Source organism: Phacochoerus africanus, chromosome 9 (genome assembly GCF_016906955.1).
Source record: "Phacochoerus africanus isolate WHEZ1 chromosome 9, ROS_Pafr_v1, whole genome shotgun sequence".
Lineage (NCBI taxonomy): Eukaryota > Metazoa > Chordata > Mammalia > Artiodactyla > Suidae > Phacochoerus > Phacochoerus africanus.
The window spans coordinates 53,342,592-53,364,934 of record NC_062552.1 but is presented as its reverse complement, the minus strand read 5'-3'; the positions used below and the strand labels follow the sequence as shown (position 1 = coordinate 53,364,934).

The 22,343-nt window shown below is 42.5% G+C and overlaps 1 protein-coding gene across 3 annotated transcripts in view; it reads right to left on the bottom strand.

The window, feature by feature from the left end:
* Positions 1-22,343, bottom strand: part of AP3B2 (adaptor related protein complex 3 subunit beta 2) — a 91,729-nt gene that overhangs the window by 41,830 nt on the left and 27,556 nt on the right. For 2 of the 3 annotated variants that reach the window (XM_047795934.1, XM_047795936.1), the window contains exon 3: positions 463-480. The exons of the other annotated variant lie outside the window; for it this stretch is intronic. The gene's annotated coding sequence lies outside the window, so the exon portion shown is untranslated. The remainder of the gene's footprint in view (positions 1-462; positions 481-22,343) is intronic. 3 annotated transcript variants of the gene reach the window in all.

The window sequence follows — 22,343 nt, the reverse complement described above, 5'->3', positions numbered from 1 at the left end:
CTTGGTGGAGTTCCCTTGTGGCACAATGGGTTAAAGATCTGGCATTGTCACTGTAGCAGCTTGGGCCACTGCTGTGGGATAGGTTCGAACCCCAGCCTGGGAACTTCTACATGTGCAGGTGCGGCAATCAATCAATCAATAGAAAACCCTGCATCCCAGGAACCCAGGAAAACTTGGACAGTTGGTTACCTTAAGCTCAGGTCTCCCCTCTCCCATCTCTCTTAACCTCAGGAGACCACAGGGAGGACCCGGTTATGTGAACAGCTCTTTGGACTTTAGTCACATGCTCCTGTAATCCACTAGCAGCATCTCTTGCTTCCCACTCCTGCCATACCCACTAGGTCAAGTAGTGGTCACAGCTGTGGAAGAGGGTGGACTGTCCTGGCCTGTGTTAGGGCAGCAGGCACCCCCACACACACTGGGGAAATGACAAGACAAGCTGAGGACTTCTGTTCCATTTACCTGGGAGGCGAAGCTCATCTAGGGGGGAAAAGACAAAACAAAACAAAAATGGCTGTCACCACCTGGCTCCTGGGGAGTGAGGGTCCAAACCACTGCCCCTCACCTCTCTCTACTCAGCAGTGCGCTCTGCATGTGCGGCTCTTTGTCTGTGTGTCAATGCATGGCTGTGTATTTGGTGTGTCCGTGAGTCTGTGTTGCAATACTGGCTACAGTCTGGGCTGGGCTGCTTCTCTATATGGGACATCAAATAAACTACTTCCTCTCTCTGGGCCTCAACTTCCTCATCTGTGAACTGGGGATAATAAACTTAGAAGGATGGGCATCACAAGACCATTGTGAGGCACTGACAGCTCTTTGTGAGCAAGACAGAGACAGGCAGGGTTTGTTTATTTTCGGTCTGCGCTTCAGCATGCAGCGTTGGACGTCAAGGGAGGAGGGGTGGGGAGAAAGTGTCTTTCTCAGCTCAGAGGAGAAAAACAATGGGCCCTCAGAGGTTGGCTGCCTCTCTGTGACCCCTGCCCCAGAGCTCTCAGGCAGTCACCCAGCTGGAAAGGCCTTGGAGAGCAGGGCCCCACCCCTGACTCTCCCTCTGAAAATTTCCCAGTGGTGATAGGGGTGATGATGCACTTTGGCTACCATCAGCTGGGCCCCTGGACTTTGAGTCAAGGTTTGGAAAAGGGGATGCCCCCTCAGATAAACACGTGGGCTCCATCCATAATAACATTTATTGCCAGAAACTATGTTAAAGCCCCATTTAGCTCTAACAGCAGTGTCATGAAATAGATACTGTTGTTACCTTTCCAACTGAACACATGGGGAAACTGAGGCTTGGAGAGGGTGCCGGGGTTATAAAGTAGTAAGTGGAGGAATGAGGATTCAAGCCCAGGCCGTCTGGTTCCAGTACCCATGACCTTAACCACTGTACAGTACTGCCCCCTCATGCTGCTGGCAGAAGCACCCTCTTCCCAGGAGCCCACCACCAGGAATTATTGACTCCCTGTATTCTTCCTGACCTTCCCCTCAGCTTTCTTTGAGCCTAGCCACCGTTGTCTTCATATTAAGGGAAAAGGAGCAAGGTCCTGGAGCTGTGGGTAAGAGCTCAGGGAACAGAGCATCCCACGCTCTGGGCACCTGGCTTGGCAATGTTGCCACCCCATTGGGGCTCCTCACTGGAGGCCTGAGCTCCTTTTCCTCTCACCCTGAGGCCTTCAGGGGAACAGTGGTGAGGGTGGCCCTGGAACTGGGTGTGGGGATGACAAGCAGTCTCTTTGGGGCCCCAGAGGTTGGTCCCAAAGGGCCCCTGCCCTCTTCCCAGAGATCCCTGAAGCCCAGTGGGGTCCTATCACTGAGCATTAGGGCTTGTAGTGACTCTCGGTCATGGGGCTGTGGTTTGGCTTGACTTTCCATCCTCCGTTGAGTCTAACACTAGACAAAGGGTTCCTCTGTGAGAGGCAAGGTTTGGCAGTCACTGCTCTTGGCTGGCCACCTCCAGCCAGAACAAAGGTTAGGGCTCCCCACTGGGGCAAAGCAGGCTGTTCCTATGAGCCCCCAGCACAGCTTAGGCTAGCCCTTCCTTCCTTTACAAAGCCTTTGGTCACCCCCTCCCTCTTGGCCCACTGTAATCCCACCTGAATGCCAGCCCCCAGCCCAAGCAGATCACCTTGCAGTAGTCCCCTCTGTACCTTGCTAGGTGCTCTCCTCTGTGGCCAGAGCTGGAAGGACTAGCTGTCCACCCCTCAGGGAGACAGAGGAGCCAAGCAGGAAGCCCTGGAGCCCCGTTTTGAGCATCACCATCTGGGGCAATCTGATGGCACTACTCCCACCTCCTGGCAGCTTGAGGGGCAAGTGGCAGCCAGAGACGGCAAGGCTGGGGTCTGGAGTGGGTAACTGGTGCCCTCACCTACCTCTCTCCTCCTCCTGGTGTTCAGCCCCTACCCCATACCTGGTTGTGCTGCCACTGCCACTGGTGCCTGCTGACTGAACCCACTCTTCTCCCTTTACTGCCCCACACCTACCCTACCGTGGTCAGAGAATAAACTGCATGGTTTAATTCCTTTTGTTTTACTGAGACTTGCTTTATTGACTAACATATGGTCTATATTAGTAAACATACTGTGTGCACTTGAAAATATTTGCACATTTAGCGTGTAATGTTCTATAAATATCAATTAGGTCAGGGTGACTGATAATGTTCAGATTATCTATGTCTTTGCTCATTTTTTGTGTAGTTTTTCTATCAATTGAGGGATAGAAATTATGATTGTGAAACTGTCCTTTTTTTTTGCTTTTTAGGGCTACACCTAGTTCCCAGGCTAGGGGTTGAATCGAAGCTGCACCTGCTGGCCATAGCCACAGCAACACGGGATCTGAGCTGTGTCTGTGACCTACACTGCAGCTCATCACAACGCTGGATCCTTAACCTACTGAGCAAGGCTGGGGATCAAACCTGCATCCTCATGGATACTAGTCAGGTTTGTTACCATCAAGCCACAACAGGAACTCCCATTTCTCCTTGCAATTCTGACAAATTTTGCCTTGCGGATTTTGAAACGCTATTATTAGCTGTGTAAACATTTTATTATTGTTATGTTTTTCTAATGAATTGACTCCTTATGGTTACAGATGTTGATCCTTATCTCTGCTAATAGTTTTTGCTTTGAAGTCTATTTTATTTAATATTATGCTCACTATTTGCTGGTATATCTTTTACCATTCATTTACTTTTATTTTTTTGGACACACCTACTGTGGCATGTGGAAATTCCAGGGCCAGGGATCAGACCCCTGGTTGCATAGCTGCAACCAGAGCCATAGTGGTGACAATACTGGATCCCCAATACAATGAGCCACCAGGGAACTCCACCATTCATTTACTTTTGATCTGTGTCTTTATATTTGAGGTGTATCTCTTGCAGACAGGATATAGTTGAGTCTTGCTTTTTATTCACTTTGGTAATCTCTGCCTTTAAATTGGACTGTTTATACTATTGCCTTTGGAATGAATTAGCAATGAGATCCTGCTGTGTAGCATTGGGAACTATGTCTAGTCACTTATGATGGAGCATGATAATGTGAGAAAAAAGAATGTACACATGTATGTGTAACTGGACCACCATGCTGTACAGTAGGAAAAAAACTGTATTGGGGAAATAACAAAAATAAATAAATAAATAAAAATAAATTGGACTGTTTAGTCCATAGATATTTAATGTAATAATTGATATGGTTGGATTTTGATCTATCATTTGTTTTTATTCCCTATGGCTTTTGTTCCTTTGTTCTCCCTTTCCTGTCTTCTTTTGGCATAGTTATCTTTTTTAAAAAATTTCATTTCATGTATTGACAGTTAGCTGTACCTCTTTATCCTATATTTTAGTAATTTCTCTAGTATTACAATGTAACTACTTTAGTTTTCATACCTACTTAGTATTGTAAGACTTCACAAAAAATGTAGAAGCCTTGTAACCAAATAGGTCCATTTACTACCATCCCTGCTCCATACTTTATGCTATATCTGTTGTAGGTATCATATCTACACACATTATAAACTCCACAGATAATGTTGTAATTTTTTTTTTTTGGCTTTTTGCCATTTTCTTGGGCCACTCTCGTGGTATATGGAGTTCCCAGGCTAGGGGTCCAATCGGAGCCACAGCAACGCGGGATCTGAGCCGCGTCTGCAACCTACACCACAGCTCACAGCAACGCCAGATTGTTAACCCACTGAGCAAGGCCAGGGATTGAACCTGCAACCTCATGGTTCCTAGTCGGATTCGTTAGCTACTGCGTCACGAGGGGAACTCCAATGTTATAATTTTTGCTTTAAACTGTCCTGTATCTTGACTCACAAACATGGAGAACAGACCTGTGGTTGCCAAGAGGGAGGGGGATGGAGTGGGATGGACTGGAAGTTTGGGGTTAGTAAATGCAAACTATTACATTTAGAATGGATAAGCAATGAGGTCCTGCTGTATAGCACAGGGAGCTATATCAAGTCTCTTGGGAAAGACCATGATGGAAGATAATATGAGAAAAAGAATGTATGTATACATATGAATGGGTCACTTTGTCATACAGCAGAAATTGACAAACCATTGTAAATCGACTCTACTTCAATAAAAAATTAAATAAAATACAGCACTAAGAAAAAAAAAACTGTCCTGTATCTTAAAGAAAATAGAAAGAAAAAGTAGTCTTTCATATTTACCCAGATATTTATACCATTTTTGATCCTCTAATATTGATTCTTGAAAGTCTAAGATTTTCCCTGACATCGTTTCCTTTTAGCCTGAAGAGTTTCCTTCACCATTTTGTTTGTTGCAGATCTGCTGGTGATGAATTTTCTTAGATGAATTCTTTTATTTGAAAATAACTTTATTTCATTTTCATCATCCTATTGGATGTAGAAGTCTGTATTAACAATCTTTTTCTTTCAACACTTTAAAGGTTTTCCACTGGACAGCCACATGGAAAAGAATGAAAACAGAACACTTTCTAACACCATACACAAAAACTCAAAATGGATTAAAGACCTAAATATAAGACCAGATACTATAAAACTCTTAGAGAAAAACATAGGCCAAACACTCTCTGACATAAAAGCAATACCTTCCCAGATCCATCTCCTAGAGTAATGACCAAAAAAACCCAAAATAAACAAATGGGACTTAATTAAACTTAAAAGTTTCTGCACAGCAAAGGAAATCCTAAACAGAATGAAAAGAAAACTCACAGAATGGAAGAAAATATTTGCAAATGAAGCGACTGATAAGGGATTAATCTCCAAAATTTATAAACACCTTCTGCAGCTCAATAACAAGAAAACAAACAACCCCATCAAAAAATGGGCAGAAGAGGAGTTCCCGTCGTGGCGCAGTGGTTAACGAATCTGACTAGGAACCATGAGGTTGCAGGTTTGGTCCCTGCCCTTGCTCAGTGCGTTAACGATCCGGCGTTGCCGCGAGCTGTGGTGTAGGTTGCAGATGTGGCTCAGATCCTGCGTTGCTGTGGCTCTGGTGTAGGCTGGTGGCTGCGGCTCCGATTGGACCCCTAGCCTGGGAACCTCCATATGCCGCGGGAGCGGCCCAAGAAATAGCAAAAAAAAAAAAAAAAAGGGGGGGCAGAAGATCTAAACAGACAGTTCTCCAGAGAAGACATACAAATGGCCAAAAACACATAAAAAGATGTTCAACATCACTAATGATTAGAGAAATGCATATCAAAACCACTATGAGGTACTACCTTACACCAGCCAGAATGGCCATCATCAAAAAGTGTACAAACAATAAATGCTAGAGAGGGTGGAGAAAAGGGAACCTTACTACACTGTTGGTGGGAATGCAAATTGGTGCAACCACTGTGGAAAACAGTATGGAGATTCCTCAGAAAACTAAAAATAAATTACCATTTGATCCAGCAATCCCACTCCTAGGCATCTATCCAGAGAAAACCATGACTCAAAAAGATACATGTACCCCAATGTTCATTGCAGCACTATATACAATAGCCAAGACATGGGAACAACCTAAATGTCTATCGACAGAGGAGTGGGTCAAGAAGATGTGGTACATGTACACAATGGAAAATTACTCAGCCATTAAAAAGGAAAGACATAACGGCAGCTGCAGCAACATGGACGGACTTAGAAATTATGCTAAGAATTCAATCAGACAGTGAGACACCAACATCATATGCTATCACTTACATTTGGAATCTAAAAAAAAGGACACAATGAACTTCACTGCAGAACAGATACTGATTTACAGACTTTGAAAAGCTTATGGTTTCCAAATGAGACAGGTTGAGGGGGTGATGAGCTAGGGGTTTGGGATGGAAATGCTATAAAATTGGGTTGTGATGATTGTTGTACAACTATAAATGTAATAAAATTCATTGAGTAATTTTTTAAAAAGTTTAAAGGTTTTCCCCCACTGTTATTTGACCAGGTGAGAAATCAAAGATATCTCAAATTATTGTTCTCCAATATGTCATGTATTATTTATCTTTGCTATTCAGATTTTATATTTGTTTTTGGCGGTTTGACTATGATGTATCTAGGAGTGGTTTTCTTCATACATATCTCATTGTGGTGCCCTGAGATTTTTGAATATATAAATGTTGTCTTTACAAATTCGGGGATTTTTGTCATTTTTTCTTCATATGTTTTTCTGCCTTGTTTTCTCTCTCCTCTCCTTCTCTAACCCCAATAAATACCATTACTTTAATATTGTTTGATATGTCTTTTTTTTCAATTTTTATTCTCAGTCTTTTGACTGGGATATCTCCCAGTATTTCATTAATTTCACTGATCTTTTCATCTGACAACTTAAACTTGCTGTTAGACTCATTCATTGAATTGCTCACTTAATTTCAGTTTTAGAATTTCTATTTTTAAATATAATTTTCTTGGAGTTCCCATTGTGGTTCAGCAGGTTAAGGACACGACATTGTCTCTGTGAGGATGTGGGTTTGATCCCTGGTGTGCTCAGAGGGTTGAGGATCCAGTGTTGCCATGGCTGTGGCATAGGCCCCAGCTGCAGCTCAGATTCAGCCCCTGGCCCAGGAACTTCCATATGCCACAGGTGTTGTCCTTAAAAAAAAAAAAAGAGAGAAAGAAAAAGAAAAAAAAGTAAATAGAGAGTTCGTTGCGGCACAGCAAAAAAGAATCCGGCTAGTATCCATGAGGATGAGGGTTCGATCCCTGGCCTTGCTTAGTAGGTTGGGGATCTGGTGTTGCCATGAGCTGTGGTGGAGGTCCCAGATGTGGCTTGGATCCTGCATTCCTGTGGCTGTATTGTAGGCTGGTAGCTGTAGCTCTGATGCGACTCTTAGCCTGGGAACTTCCATATGCTGCGAGTGCTGCCCTAAAAAGCCCCTCCCCCCAAAAAAGTAAATATAATTTTCTTTTGCTGAGATTCTCCATCTATTTATTCATTGTAACTATCTTTTGCTTAAGGTCTTTTGTAGATATTTATAGTAAAATATAATAAATTTCTTCCCAATATTTGGGTGGTCTTGGTATCTACTGTCATTGTCTGACTTTTCTAATGATGTTAAGTTACATTTTCCTATTTTTTCTTTTTTTTGGCATGGCTAGGATTTTAAAAATCTGTATAATGGACATTGGGGATGATACATTGTACAGATCCTGGATTCTTTATCTTCCTCTTAAGAACACTGATATTTGTATTAGGAAGCAGTCAAATTAATAGCTTGAACTTGACTCAAACTTGAGGAGTTTGGTTCAATCCTTTCTTATGATGAATGCTGTTTAAGTTTCACCATTATTATTAGGGTGAATTCCTTAGTCCTAGTCCATAGTCTTCTAATTCCACAGCCCCTATGGAATTTCAGTGGGCAGTCTAAAGTCATTACCAAACTTCTTTAAATCTATGGAAATCAAACTACAAATTCTGTCTCCTTTGCAGCAGCAGCAGCTGAAATACCTGCTTTTCAGCTTTTGCTTTCCACTGGGCTCTTTGGAGTCTCACCTACTTGATGTGCAGTAAGGAGCTATCCAAGGATTTGTGGGGATTTTATATCCAGATTTAGGGGATCCTTTCTCTGTAGATACCTCCTGTCTGGGATATCCCCCCCTCAATTTCCAACTTCTCCACCCTGGAATTTATCCACTGATCCTTTTGTGTGTGTGTGTGTGTGTGTGTGTCTTTTTAGGGTCACACTCACAGCATATGGAAGTTCCCAGGGTAGGGGTTGAATCAGAGCTGTAGCTACAGGCCTACACCACAGCCACAGCAATTCGGGATCTACACCACACCACAGTTCACGGCAACGCTGGATCCTTAACCCACTGTGGTCAGGGGTTGAATCCACGTCCTCATGGATACTAGTCAGGCTCATTACCGCTGATCCATGACGGGTACTCCTATGCACTGATATCTTTTTTTTTTGTCTTTTGTCTTTGTTGTTGTTGTTGTTGTTGCTGCTGCTATTTCTTGGGCCGCTCCCGCGGCATATGGAGGTTCCCAGGCTAGGGGTTGAATCGGAGCTGTAGCCACCGGCCTACGCCAGAGCCACAGCAACTCGGGATCCAAGCCGCGTCTGCAACCTACACCACAGCTCACGGCAACGCCGGATCCTTAACCCACTGAGCAAGGGCAGGGACCAAACCCGCAACCTCATGGTTCCTAGTCGGATTCGTTAACCACTGCGCCACGACGGGAACTCCAAAATTCACCATTTTAAAGTGTGCACTTCAGTGGTTTTTAGTATGTTCAAAAGTTTGTGGAACCATCGCCACTACCTAATTCCAGAACATTTTCATCATATCCACTAAGCAGTCGTTTTTCATTATCCTCCCCACCTTCCCCCAGCTCCCAGTAACTACTAATCTTTTTCTCTCTGAATTTCTTATTCCGGACATTTCATATAAATGAAATTATATATTCTGTGGCCTTTTCTGTCTGGCTTTTCTCACTTAGCATAATGTTTTCAAGATTCACCCATAGTGTAGCATATACCAGTACTTCATGTATTTTTATGGTCACATAATATTCCACTGCATGATTATACCATGTTTTGTTTATCTATTCATCAGTTGATGGATATTTGGGTTGTTCTCACTGTTTGAATATTATGAATAAGGCTTCTATGAACATTCATGTACCAGTTTTTATTTGAACTTATGTTTTCACTACTCTCGGGTAAATACCTAATACTTGCTGGGTCATATGGTAATTCCATGTGATTATGCCTACAGCACTCAGAAGTTCCTGGGCCAGGGATCAAATCCACACCAGTGGATCCTTAACCGCTAGGCCAGGAGGGAACTCCCCATGTTTAACTTTTTGAAGAACCAACCAACTGCTTTCCAAAGCAAATTCATTCCTGTCAGCACTGTTACAGTTGCTCCATATTCTTGCCAACACTTGTTGTCTATTTGATTATAGTCATCCTAGTAGGTATGAAGTGGTATCTCATTGTGTTTTTGATTTGAATTTCCCTAATGACTAATGATGTGAGCATTTTTCATGTGCTTATTGGCATTTCTATATCTTCTTCGGGCAAATGTCTTTAATACTTTTGTCCATTTTTCATTGGGTTGTGTTTGTACTATGAAATTGTAGGAGTTCTATATATATACTATGGTTACTAGACCTTTATCAAATATATGGTTTACAAATATTTTCTTCCCTTCTGTGGATTGTCTTTTCACTATCTTGAGAGTATCCACTGACATGCAGAAGTTTTTCTGCTTTGATATAGTGCAGTTCATCTATTGTTTCTTGTGTTTTTTGGTGTCATACCTAAGAAACTATTGCCTAAGGCAAGGTCTCAAAGATTTATATTTACGTATTCTTCTAAGAGCATTCTAATTTTAGCTCTTACATTTAGGCCTCTTATCCAGTTTGTGTTAATTCTTGTATATGCTTTGAGGTAGGGTTCAACTACATTCTTTTGCATGTGGATATCCAGTCATCATAGCACTATTTGTGAGAATAGTCTTTTTCCCACTGAATGATCTTAGACTCTTGTTGAAAATCAGTTTAACATAGCTATATGGATTGATTTTGGGTCTCTCAATTCTACTCCATTGATCTATATGTTTGTCTTTATGCTATTACCAAATTGTCTTAAATGTTGTAGATTTGTAGTAGTTTTGAAATTGGGAAATGTGAGTCTTGCAACTTTATTCTTCTTATATAAAGTTGTTTTGGCTATTTAAGGTCACTTGGAATTCCATATGAATTTTAGGATCAGCTTGTTTGTTTCTTTTTGAAAAGGCAACTGGGATTTTGATGGCAATTGTGTTGAATTTATAGATCAATTTCGGGAGAACTGCCATCTTAATATTAAATCTTACAATCCATGAACATTGGATATCTTTCCATTTATTTATGTCTTAATTTTTTTCTTGCTTTAGATCTTTAATGTCTTGTGTTTTTCAGTGTACAACTCTTGCACTTCTCTGTGTAAGAGGAATTCTATGTATTATTTTTGATACTATTGTAAGTGGAATTATTTCTTGAATTTCATTTTGAGATTGCCATTGTTAATGTATAGACATACAACTGATTTTTGTGTATTGCTGTTGTATCTTGCAATGTTGCTAGAACTTGTTTATTAGCTCTAATTAGCTTTTTTGTGGATATTCTTTAGTATTTTCTAAATATAAGATCATGTCATCTTCAGAAAGCAACAGTTTTACTTTTTTCTTTCCAATCTGGATGACTTTTATTACTTAGTTTTACTAATATCCCTGGCCTGACTCTATAGTACAATGTTAAGTAGAGTGGTAAGAGCAGACATCCGTATCTTGTTCCTGATCTTAGAGAGCTTTTAGTCTTTCACCACTAAGTATGATGTTAGCTCTAGGTTTGGGGTTTTTGTGTATGGTAAATTATACATAGCAAAATTTACTTTTTTTTTTTCCTGTACCTGAGGCATGTGGAAGCTCCTGGGCCAGGGATCAAACCTGTGCCACAGCAGTGACTCAGGCTGCTGCAGTGACATCGGATCCTTAACCTGCTGCACCAGAGGAGAACTCCTAAAATTTACCATTTTAACAATTTTTAAGTGTACAATTCAGTGGCATTAAGTGCATTTACATTGTTGTGCAACTATTACTACCATCCATCTCTAGAACTTTATCATCCCAAAGTGAAACAACTAGCAATATCTGTCACAGACCCCACATCAATTTATGAGGCTATTGTAAAAATACACAAAACAGAAAAACAACACTAAAATAAATAAATAAATAAACCCCAAAAACCTCATAAGCCAGTCTTTCCTATGAATACAAATGAGAAAACTGTGGGACTTCAAGGCCTTTTCAAGGAGATAGAACTCAAAGCCTCTGGCCAAGACAAGAATTTTAAGACCCTTATCATAGTCCCACCAATCTCATTGTAATGCCCCTTTTCCCACCTTGAGCAATCTGTTCTACTCCTTCCTACCCCCTATAGGAAATGTATGTGGCCCACTCCTCACCCCTCCCCTATGGGGCATTATATACCCCCAACCAACTAGCAAATGTACCATAAGACCCTTCTTTCCCCAACCAATCAGCAGGCTAGAAGGTGTATCATAAGACCCATCCTCTCTCCCTGGGCTATAAAAACAGACAGAACCATGCATGTCAGGCTCTCCCTGATTAACAGGAAGTTGTCCCACTGTGCTAGCAGCATCTCTTATCTTTCTTTTCACCTGCTATGAATCTGGGAAATTCTTTTTCTAACCCATGCCCACAGACCATGACAAAAACTGTCTTCTAGAACATCAGCAAATTGAAATCATGATCAAGTTTAGCTTATTCTCAAAATTTCAAGAATGAGTTAACTTGAGAAAACCTACTAATATAAGTCATTATATTAATCAATTAAAGAAGAAAAGTCACATGTTAAGCTTTTTTTTTTCTTTTTAGGGCCACACCCACCAAATAAATAGTTCTCAGGCTAGGGGTCCAATTAGAGCTACAGCTGCCAGTCATAGCCACAGCCACAGCAACGTGGGATCCAAGCTGCATCTGTGACCTACATCACAGCCCAGGGCAACACCAGATCCCTGACCCACTAAGCCAGGCCAGAGATCAAACCTGAATCCTCATGGATACTGGTCAGATTCATTTCCACTGTGCCACAACAGGAACTCCCTAAATTTTTTTTTTTTTGTCTTTTTGTCTTTTCTAGGGCTGCACCTGCGGCATATGGAGGTTCCCAGGCTAGGGGTCTAATCTGAGCTGCAGCTGCCAGCCTACACCACAGCCACAGCAATGCAGGAACGAGCCATGTCTGCGACCTACACCACAGCTCACGGCAATACCGGATCCTTAACCCACTGAGTGAGGCCAGGGATTGAACCCGCAATCTCGTGGTTCCTAGTCAGATTCGTTAACCACTGAGCCACGATGGGAACTCCGATAAATCTTTTTAATTACATAAAAACACTGAACAAAGTTTAACATCTGCTCATGATAAAAGCTTTTAGCAAACTGGGAATGAAAGACAACTTAATAAAGATTATCACAGCAAACATATTTAATGGTAAAATGTTAGGGCATGGTGTCCCACTGAAATTCATATACCGAAGTCCTAATCAGTATTTCAGAATGTGACTGTATTTAAAAATAAGGTCACTGCAGGTGTAATTAAATTAATAACAGGTCATTAAGGTGAGTCCCAATCCAATATAACTGGTGTCCTTATAAAAAGGGGAAATCTAGACACATAGGCAGATAAACACACAGACAGAATGCTATGTGAACATGAAGGCAGAGATCAGGGTGATGCATCTATAATCCTAGGAATGCCAAAGACTGCCAGTAAACCACCAGAAGTTAGAGAAGAAGCATGAAACAGATATTCCTACACAGTCTCAGAAGGAACCAAACCTGCCGATACCATGATTTTCGACTTCCAGCCTCCAAAACTGTGAGACAGTAAACTTCTATCAAGCCACCTAGCTTGCGGTACTTTGTTATGGTAAACTTAGAAAATTAAGGAGTTCCCATTGCCACTCAGCAGTAACAAACCCATCTAGTCTCCATGAGGATGTGGGTTTGATCCCGGCTTCACTCATTGGGTTAAGGATCTGGCATTGCTGTGAGCTGTGGTGTAGGTTGCAGACACAACTCAGCTCTGGCACTGCAGTGGCTGTGGTACAGGCTGGCAGCTGCAACTCCAATTTGACCTCTAACCTGGGAACCTCCATATGCTGTGGGTTTGGCCCTAAAAAAGCAAAAAAAGAAAAAGAAAATTAATACATCTGCCTTTTCAAAATTAGAAAAAGACAAAGATGTCTGCTACTACTGTTTTTGTTCAACACTGCATCGAAGGTATTAACTAGTGTAGGGGAGGAAAAACGTATCTACCTTCTTAGGGTCTCTGGCTGGGCCTAAGAATTAAACTGACATAAGCCAGACTAATAGGAGAAAAGCATACAAATTCTATTAAATGTACATGTAAGAATGAAAACCCAAATAAGTGACCAGAGCAGGAAGCTTTTATACCTTTTAGACAAAGAAATAATGAATTGGTAAAGAACAGATAAGAGAGAAGGGTTTGGGCTAAGGATAGTAAATGGTGAAGAAGTGTAGTGTAATAGAAATACAGACAGAATGATCAAGAGGAGGATTAAGACATGGAACTCACCTTCCCCCCCAAACACATCAAAAAAAAAAGAAATCTACATGTAGAACAATTTGCATAGAACATCTACTGAACGCTGGCAGAAGACCTCAAACCTCCAAAACGGGCAAGAAACCCTCCACCTAACTGGGCAGAACAAAAGGGGACAAAAGGGAGAGAGAGAAAGAGAGAAAAGGAATCAGGATGGGACCAACACTCCAGAGAGGAAGCTGTTGAAGAGGAGAGGAACCCACACCCTGGGAAGCCACCTAACGGATGGGGAGATCAGCCAAGACAGAGGCTGAGGAGGGCAAATTAGAGTGAGAGCCACACAGACCATCTGTGCCACTGCCCCCAGGCACCACAGCCTGAGATGCTTGGGTGGGGGCTGGGTGCTGAGACTCAGGCTCTGGATGCTAGTTCCTGTGAGAAGACTAGGATTGGCAGTGTGGAGACAGACTGAGGGGCTAGGCGGCAGTGCACCACGGGTGGGGTCGCCAAATGCCAGGAGCTGGGGAGCAGAACGCCACAGCCAAGGGAACCTGGGAGGAGGTCTGGCCCACAGGAGAAATAAGGAGCCACTGTTAGGAGGGTGAGAGGAGGCGGGGTGGACCGCCATAGGATTATCTTTCCCTGAGCACCCGTGGACTCTCAGAGGGTGGGGTGCCTTTATCGCAGGCTACAGGTATCGAGGTGCCACTTGCTTGGGCTAAGGAAGACTGGGTGCCTCCTGTGCAGGCTACACGTGGCCAGACACTTCTTGTGTGGAGTAAGGGAAGCAGGGGAGCTAAGCACAATGTGGCACCTCTTGAATGTTCTACAGGCCATGGGGACAAACCACAGCAGTCATCTGTGTGGGGCATGGCTAGGGGTCTGTGAACAGGCACCACCTGGGCCCCAGTCACATCAGAGGTTGGCAAAGAAGAGGGCACTGCAACCAGGAACCACCCCTTGTTGCTCTCATTACCCTGGGAACACACCGGCCCTGCTGCTGCCACTATAGGTAGGGTGCTTCCTACACATGCCTGATCACTGTCACTTCCCAGGGCCCTGCATCTGGGAGCAGTCTGTGCCACCTTCCCACAGGTCCCTGACACTGTCAAGGGCCGAGCAACCAGGCACTGGCTACTAGCTCTGCCCATTGCCTCCATCTCCCTGGAAGCACATGCAGCACCCTAAAAATAAAATGTAAGCCCTACCTAACAAAATACCCAGGGGTACTCATGCATATACATAGCCCTCCAAGACTACAGTAATTGTTTTCCCTAAACTCACAGAGTAAGAAAAATATAAGCAAAATGAAGAAGCTGAGGAACCATTCCCAGTTAAAAGAACGGGAGAATTCACCTGAAGGAGCAAATAATGAAAGAGACCTCTGCAGGCTAACAGACATTGAGTTGAAAAAAGGAGATGGTAAAAATACTGAAGGAATTAATAGCGAATACAAAGGAATTAAGATTAGATATGAGGAGTTCCCATCGTGGCGCAGTGGTTAACGAATCCGACTAGGAACCATGAGGTTGCGGGTTCAGTCCCTGCCCTTGCTCAGTGGGTTAATGATCCGGCGTTGCCGTGAGCTGTGGTGTAGGTTGCAGACGCGGCTTGGATCCCGCGTTGCTGTGGCTCTGGTGTAGGCCGGTGGCTACAGCTCGGATTCAACCCCTAGCCTGGGAACCTCCATATGCCGCAGGAGCGGCCCAAGAAATAGCAACAACAACAACAAAAAAAGACAAAAGACAAAAAAAAAAGATTAGATATGAACAGTAAAGCAGATTACTTTAGAAAGGAACTAGAAAATATAAGGAGGAGCCAAGAAAAACTAGAAAATTCATTTGCAGAGACACAAGGTGAGTTAAAGGCACTGAAGAGCAAAATGAATAACACGGAGGAACGAATTAGTGACTTGGAAGATAGAAGAATGGGAACCACCCAAGCAGGACAGCAGAGAGAAAACCAGATGAAAAAAACATGAAAGCAATATAAGAGATCTATAGAATAATATAAAGAGGGCCGATCTACACATAATAGGGATTCCAGAAGGAGAAGAAAAAGAAAAAGGGAGAGAAAATGTATTTGAAGAAAACTTCAAACTGAAAACTTTCCAAATCAAAAGGAAACAGACATCAAGATACAGGAAGCACAGAGGGCCCCCAAAACATTGAACCCAAAAAGGCCCAAACCAAGACATATTATAATAAAAATGGCAAAAGTTAAAGAGAGGATTCTAAAGGCAGCAAGAGAAGAACAGAGTTAATTATAAGGGAACCCCCATAAGGCTCTCAGCTGATTTCTCTGTGGAAACACTACAGGCCAGAAGAGAGTGGCATGATATATTCAAAGTTCTAAAAAAATAAAAAATAAAAATAAAAAATAAAAAAAGGACAACCTACAGAATGGGAGAAAATAGTTTCAAACAATGCAACCAACAAGGACTTAATCTCTAAAATATACAAACAACTTATACAACTCAACAACAAACAAATCAACAACCCAATTGAAAAGTGGGCAGAAGACTTGAATAGACATTTCTCCAAAGAAGATATACAGATGGCCAATAGGCACATGAAGAAATGCTCGACATCACTACTTATCAAAGAAATGCAAACCAAAAATGCTACGAGGTACCACTTCGCAGAGGTCAGAATGGCCATCACTAACAAGTGAACAAATAAATGCTGGAGAGGGTGTGGAGAACAGGGAACCCTCCTTCACTGATGGTGGGAATGTAAATTGGGACAACCACCATGGAAAACAGTATGGAGGTACCTCAGAAAACTGAATATGGAACTACCATATGACCCAGCAATCCCACTTGTGGGCATATATCCAGACAAAACTTATATTCAAAAAGATACATGCATCCCTATGTTCACTGCATCACTATTCACAACAGCCAAGACATGAAAACAAAATGTCCATTGACAGACGAATGAATGAAGACGACGTGGTACATACACACAACAGAACTCTACTCAGCCATAAAAAAGAACAAGATAATGCCAGTTGCAGCAACATGGATGGAACTAGAGAGTCTCATACTAAGTGAAGTAAGTCAGAAAGAGAAAGACAAATACCATATGACATCACTTATATCTGGAATCTAATATATGGTACAAATGAACCTTTCTACAGAAAAAAAAATCATGGATATGGAGAACAGACTTGTGGTTGACAACAGGGAGTTGGGGGGTTGGATGGAGTTTGGGGTTAATAGATGTAAACTATTGCATTTGTAATGGATAAGCAATGAGATCCTGCTGTATAGCACAGGGAACTATATCTAGTCACTTATGATGGAACATGATGGAGGATAATGTAAGAAAAAGAATGTGTGTGTGTATGTGTGTGTGCGTGTGTATGGGTCACTTTGCTGTGCAGCAGAAATTGACAGAACAATGTAAATCAACTATAATAGAAAAAATAAAAACCTAAAAAAAGAAATAACGTGTGTGTGTGTGTGTATATATATAAAATATCTCCCTGGTTCCTGGCACAGAATTCCTAAAACCTTTGTAATTTCATAAGTGATAAGAGCACTAGGAGAATCTTTTGTTCAAATATTTCATCTTTGGCTCCAGTTCTAGAGTGAGTTCTTAAATCTCTTGGAACTTCCTAGGCTCTGGCAGTGTCTTTTGTTCTAATAATAACTCTAGGTGAGCTCCTGGATGGAAGCTAGTCACCAGAAAGGCTAAGCCATGATTACAATCTTGCAATTTTCAGCCCCACCTCCCATTCCTCAGAGAGGAGAGAGGCGCTTGAATTGGAATTATTGGTACATCATACCTACATGATGAAACCTCCCTAAAAATCCCAAAAGTATAGAGTCCAGAGAGCTTACAGGTTGGTGAACACGTGGAGGTGCTGGGAGAGTGGCATGCCCAAAGATGGCATGGAAGCTCTGTGCTCCTTCCCACATACCTTGCCATATGCATCTCTTTCATCTGGATGTTCATCTGTATCCTTTTATTTTATTATTATATTTTATTTTATTATTTTATATCATATTATTTTATATTACATTATTTTTTTTAATGGCTGCACCTGTGCCATATGGAAATTCCCTGGCCAAGGATGGAATCCAAGCCTCAGCTGTGACCTAGGCCACAGCTGCAGCAAGGCTGGATCCTTTAACCCAATACACTGGGCTAAGGATCAAACCTGTGCCTCCGTAGCAACCCCAGCTGCTGCAGTTGGATTCTTAACCTACTGTGTCACAATGGGAACTCCTATCCTATCCTTTTATAATAAACTGGTAAATGTGTAGTTCTGAAATAGGTAGACTGCCCCATATTTCTCAGGCAAAAACAGGTTTATTTGGCATCAGCAGAGAACTGTAATTCGAGGTCTATAGCTCTGGAGGAGAAACATGCATGTCCACAAAAGGCAGGAGACGGAGAACGAATTCATGGGGAAGAAAAAGAAGTTGGGAGCATTAGAGCAAGCAAAGAGTCCATGGCTTTTCATTGGCTGGGTCCTTGCCAGGAAAGAAGAGGCATCTTTCTTCTTCCTCTTGGGCTCTGCTACCATTTTAGGGTGTGAGAGCTCCCCCTTCTGGTCTCCCAACTCTACTTAATTGAGGTTTCTGTCAATTTTTTAATAATACTAAGTACATTGTTTTCCTGAGTTTTATGAGCCGTTCTAAAAAGTAACTGAATCCAAGGTGGGGATGGGGGAGGGTCACGGGAAGCTCCAATTTACAGCCAAGTCAGACAGAAGTTGTAGGTAACCTGGAGACCTACTACCTGAGATTGGCATCTGAAATGGGAGGCAGTCTTGTGGGACTAAGCCATTAGCCTGTGGAATCTGATGATATCTTCCAAGTCAGATAGTGTCAGAATTGAGTTAAACTGTAGGATACCCAGTTTCACAAGCAATTCAGTTTCACAGAATTGCTTGGTGTGGGCAAAACCCCACACGCCTGTGTCAGAAGTTGTATGAACGTGTGTGAGGGTAAAGGAGAAACACAGGAGGAGAAGTGAATTTTTTCCTACTCAAGAAGTAACTGGTAAGGTAAGGGTTAACAAGGTTTGTTTGTACAGATTTCTCAGCCCAAATGCCCCATCTCTGGTGCAAGAATGGCTCCCTTCCTCCTGGTATCGGCAGGGTACTTTTCACATGGGGGTTTACCTCCTGCTTTCAGGAAGAAGAGGCAGGTCAGTGTCCTTCTTACATCTGCTATTTCTTCTTGTCCTTAATTCAAAATAATCAATATACCAAAGTGGCATATTTTGAGGTGACAAAGTCTGGTTCCCTTCACTATACAGTGGGAGGACAAAAAGTAGAAGGCAAGACGGGTAAAAGGCATGGTCCTGCCTCTTGGAGCTTACAGTGTGGGGCTCTATCAACACTTCATGGAGAAAGGGGAAGGAAACAAAGTGAAAGATGTGAGTGTCTTGACTCCTGATCCTTCATCAAGACTACCTTCAAGAGAACGGTTTCTCTAGATTTATAAGAATGGCCTTTCTCTGTAGGATTTTCTTTTAGAGACTGAAACCTAAGTCTAGAGAATGAATTTAAAGGAATTTTTAGCGTATAGCTACTATTGTTGTTATTATTGTTTCACTGCATGAGATATATTGAATTCTATGTATGAGACATTATATAAACTTAATGTTTAAAACAATCCTGAAAGGTAGATTGCAAGAAACCTTATATACCATGGAGAGAATTTGATCCATCCTGTAGTCCCTTGAGGAGCTACTGAGCCACAGGACTTTTTTAATTAGGTACGTTTTAGAGATTAACTGGTGGCCACTGTGAAAAATAATGGCAACAAGGGGAAACAGGTTTTTGGGGTGACTAGGTGAGAGCACAAGAATAATTAATGAAGAGATGAATGTGAATTAAGGCCATGGCAGGCAGAGTAAAAAGATGGGAAGATAAAAGAGAGATTGAGGTAACTGATACTTTCAAATCCTTTTAATTGGGTTGTCCCCAAGCATCCTTTCAAATTTCCTTTTCTAACTGAAGTAGGTTAAGGGTTAGGGTTTCTTCTACCCCAGTTCTTCTTTTATTGCTTTGCGCATGCATACAGAAGTTCCCAGGCCAGGGGTCGAAACTGCACCACAGCAGCGACAACGCAGGATCTGTAACCTGCTGTGCCACAAGAGAACACCTACCCTACTTCTTTATTCATATTCACTTTATGCTTTCAAAATGCTATAACATGAATTTATTGATCCTCTCAAAATAAGTATAGAGAAGTTTCGCTTTTGTTTTTGTTTTTTTGGCTGCACGCGCAGCATATGGAAGTTCCTAGGCTGGGGATTGAATGAGCCGGCTGTGATCTATGCCACAGCTGTGGCAATGCTGGATCTTTAACCCACTTTGCCAGGCTGGGGATCGAACCCCAGCCTCTGTACTCAGATCCTTAACTCATAGTGCCATAGCAGGATTCCCCTGCAGATAAGAATTTTACAGAGAATGATTTTAAGGGGTCTTTTTTAGGGTTCAAAAGGCACAATCAGGACCAGATCCCTGATGTTCTGATAGTTGAACCCCATGCGTAGAAATATAGAAGAACTACAGTTTGTTTAGCTGATAGGCTACTGAGAGAGAACACAGATTTTTATGAGGTTTCACTCCTGGTTTAAAAAAAACATTAAAATAAAGCTGCTTCTCTCATCTGTATTCAGAATCGTCCTGAGAAATATGCATTTAAAGGCCTTCAAATCAGGAAGATCATCACCAATATCTTTCTTATCTTTCATAATCATTCCTATCCTCCCTAATGGCCAAGTGGGGACACCTCAGCATATAGACAAAACTATGGTATTGGAGTTCCCTTCGTGGCTCAGTGGTTAACGAACCCAACTAGGACCCATGAGGATTCGGGTTCAATCCCTGGCCTCACTCAGTGGGTTGAGGATCCAGCGTTGCTGTGAGCTGTGGGGTAGGCCGGCAGCTATAGCTCCAATTCAACCCCTAGCCTAGGAACTTCCATATGCCGCAGGTGTGGCCCTAGGGGAAAAAAAAAAAAAAAACCCGCAAAAAACAACAACCAAAAAAAACCTGGTGTTTTACCAACTGACTCTTTCCAGAGCCTAGGAAAAGCACAGAAGACCTGTCTATCCCCTGCTCTTGATTATGTTATCCTCCCCACTCCACAGCTGGTTCCTGCTTTCTCTGGAATGCGAGGTTGGTTGGTTGCCCAACCAACAAATGCTGTAGCAAACCAGAACCACTTTTCCTCTAAAAGAGTGTTTTACCGCAGATTACTGCCATAAACTGGTCTCCTCAGAAGAGAATAAGGGTTTTTTGTTTTTGCATGTAACTATAAATGTATGTGTGTCTGAATGGATTGATCCTTCCATGTTAAACTTAAGAAAACTTTTAGGGTGCATCTTTGAAATTCCTGCATTTGCTTTTATTTGTGCTTCTGAGGTCCCAGTTTGGATAAACTGAGAACTTATCACCATCATGGATCTCATCCTCGCATAGGTATGAGAGCAACTGAACACTCATCTATGTAGGGCCCATTAACTACCACCAACCTGGTTTTACTGGCCAACCTACTGGAGAGTGAAGAAAGAGAAGGGAATGACCCACTGCAGCCTTTAGAGGACACAGTCAGCATGACTTGCTGCCATAACACTCAGACCACCTTTGCATTAGAGACAGTCTCCGGAGGCAACAGCTGACCCATCTGAGCACACAGAGGTTACACTCTAGTTGATTCAAAGCCTTGTACAACTGTACCACCACCAATTATGTTCCAAAACTTGTCAGATTTTTGTGTGTGACTGATTAGAGGCAAGGTCATCACAACAATAATCAAAAGTGAAATACATCTCTCAAACATACAATGAAGAAACAAACAACTTGGAGTTCCTGTTGTAGCACAGTGGAAATGAATCCAGCTAGTATTCATGAGGATGCAGGTTCAATCCCTGGGCTTGCTCAGTAGTTTGGGGATCCAACATTGCTGTGAGCTGTGGTGTAGGTCACAGACGAGACTCAGATCTGGTATCACTGTGGCTGTGGTGTAGGCTGGCAGCTGTACCTCTCATTCAACCCCTAGCCTGGGAACTTCCACATGCTGAGGGTAGAGCCCTAAGAAGAAAAGAAAAAAGAAAGGAAGGAAGGAAGAAACTACAATTCAATTGAAAAATGGGCAGAAGACCTAAGTAGACATTTCTCCAAAGAAGATATATGGATGGCCAACAGGCACCTGAAAAAATGCTCAATGTGGAGTTCCCGTCGTGGCGCAGTGGTTAACGAATCCGACTAGGAACCATGAGGTTGCGGGTTCGGTCCCTGCCCTTGCTCAGTGGGTTAACGATCCGGCGTTGCCGTGAGCTGTGGTGTAGGTTGCAGATGCGGCTCGGATCCCACGTTGCTGTGGCTCTGGCGTAGGCTGGTGGCTACAGCTCCAATTCGACCCCTAGCCTGGGAACCTCCATATGCCGCGGGAGCGGCCCAAAGAAATAGCAAAAAGACAAAAAAAAAAAAAAATGCTCAATGTCACTATTAGAGAAACGCAAATCAAAACTACAATGAAGTACCACCTCACACCAGTCAGAATGGCTTAATAAGTCTACAAACAACAAATGCTGGAGAGGATGTGGAGAAAAGGGAACTTTCCCTTACTGTTGGTGGGAGTGTAAACTGGTACAACTACTATGGAAAACAGTATGGAGGTTCCTCAGAAAACTAAATACAGAACTACCATATGATCCAGCAATCCCACTCCTGGGCATGTATCTGAACAAAACTTTCATTCAAAAAGATACATGCACCCCTATGTTCACTGCAGCACAATTCACAATAGCCAAGCCCTGGAGACAACCTAAAT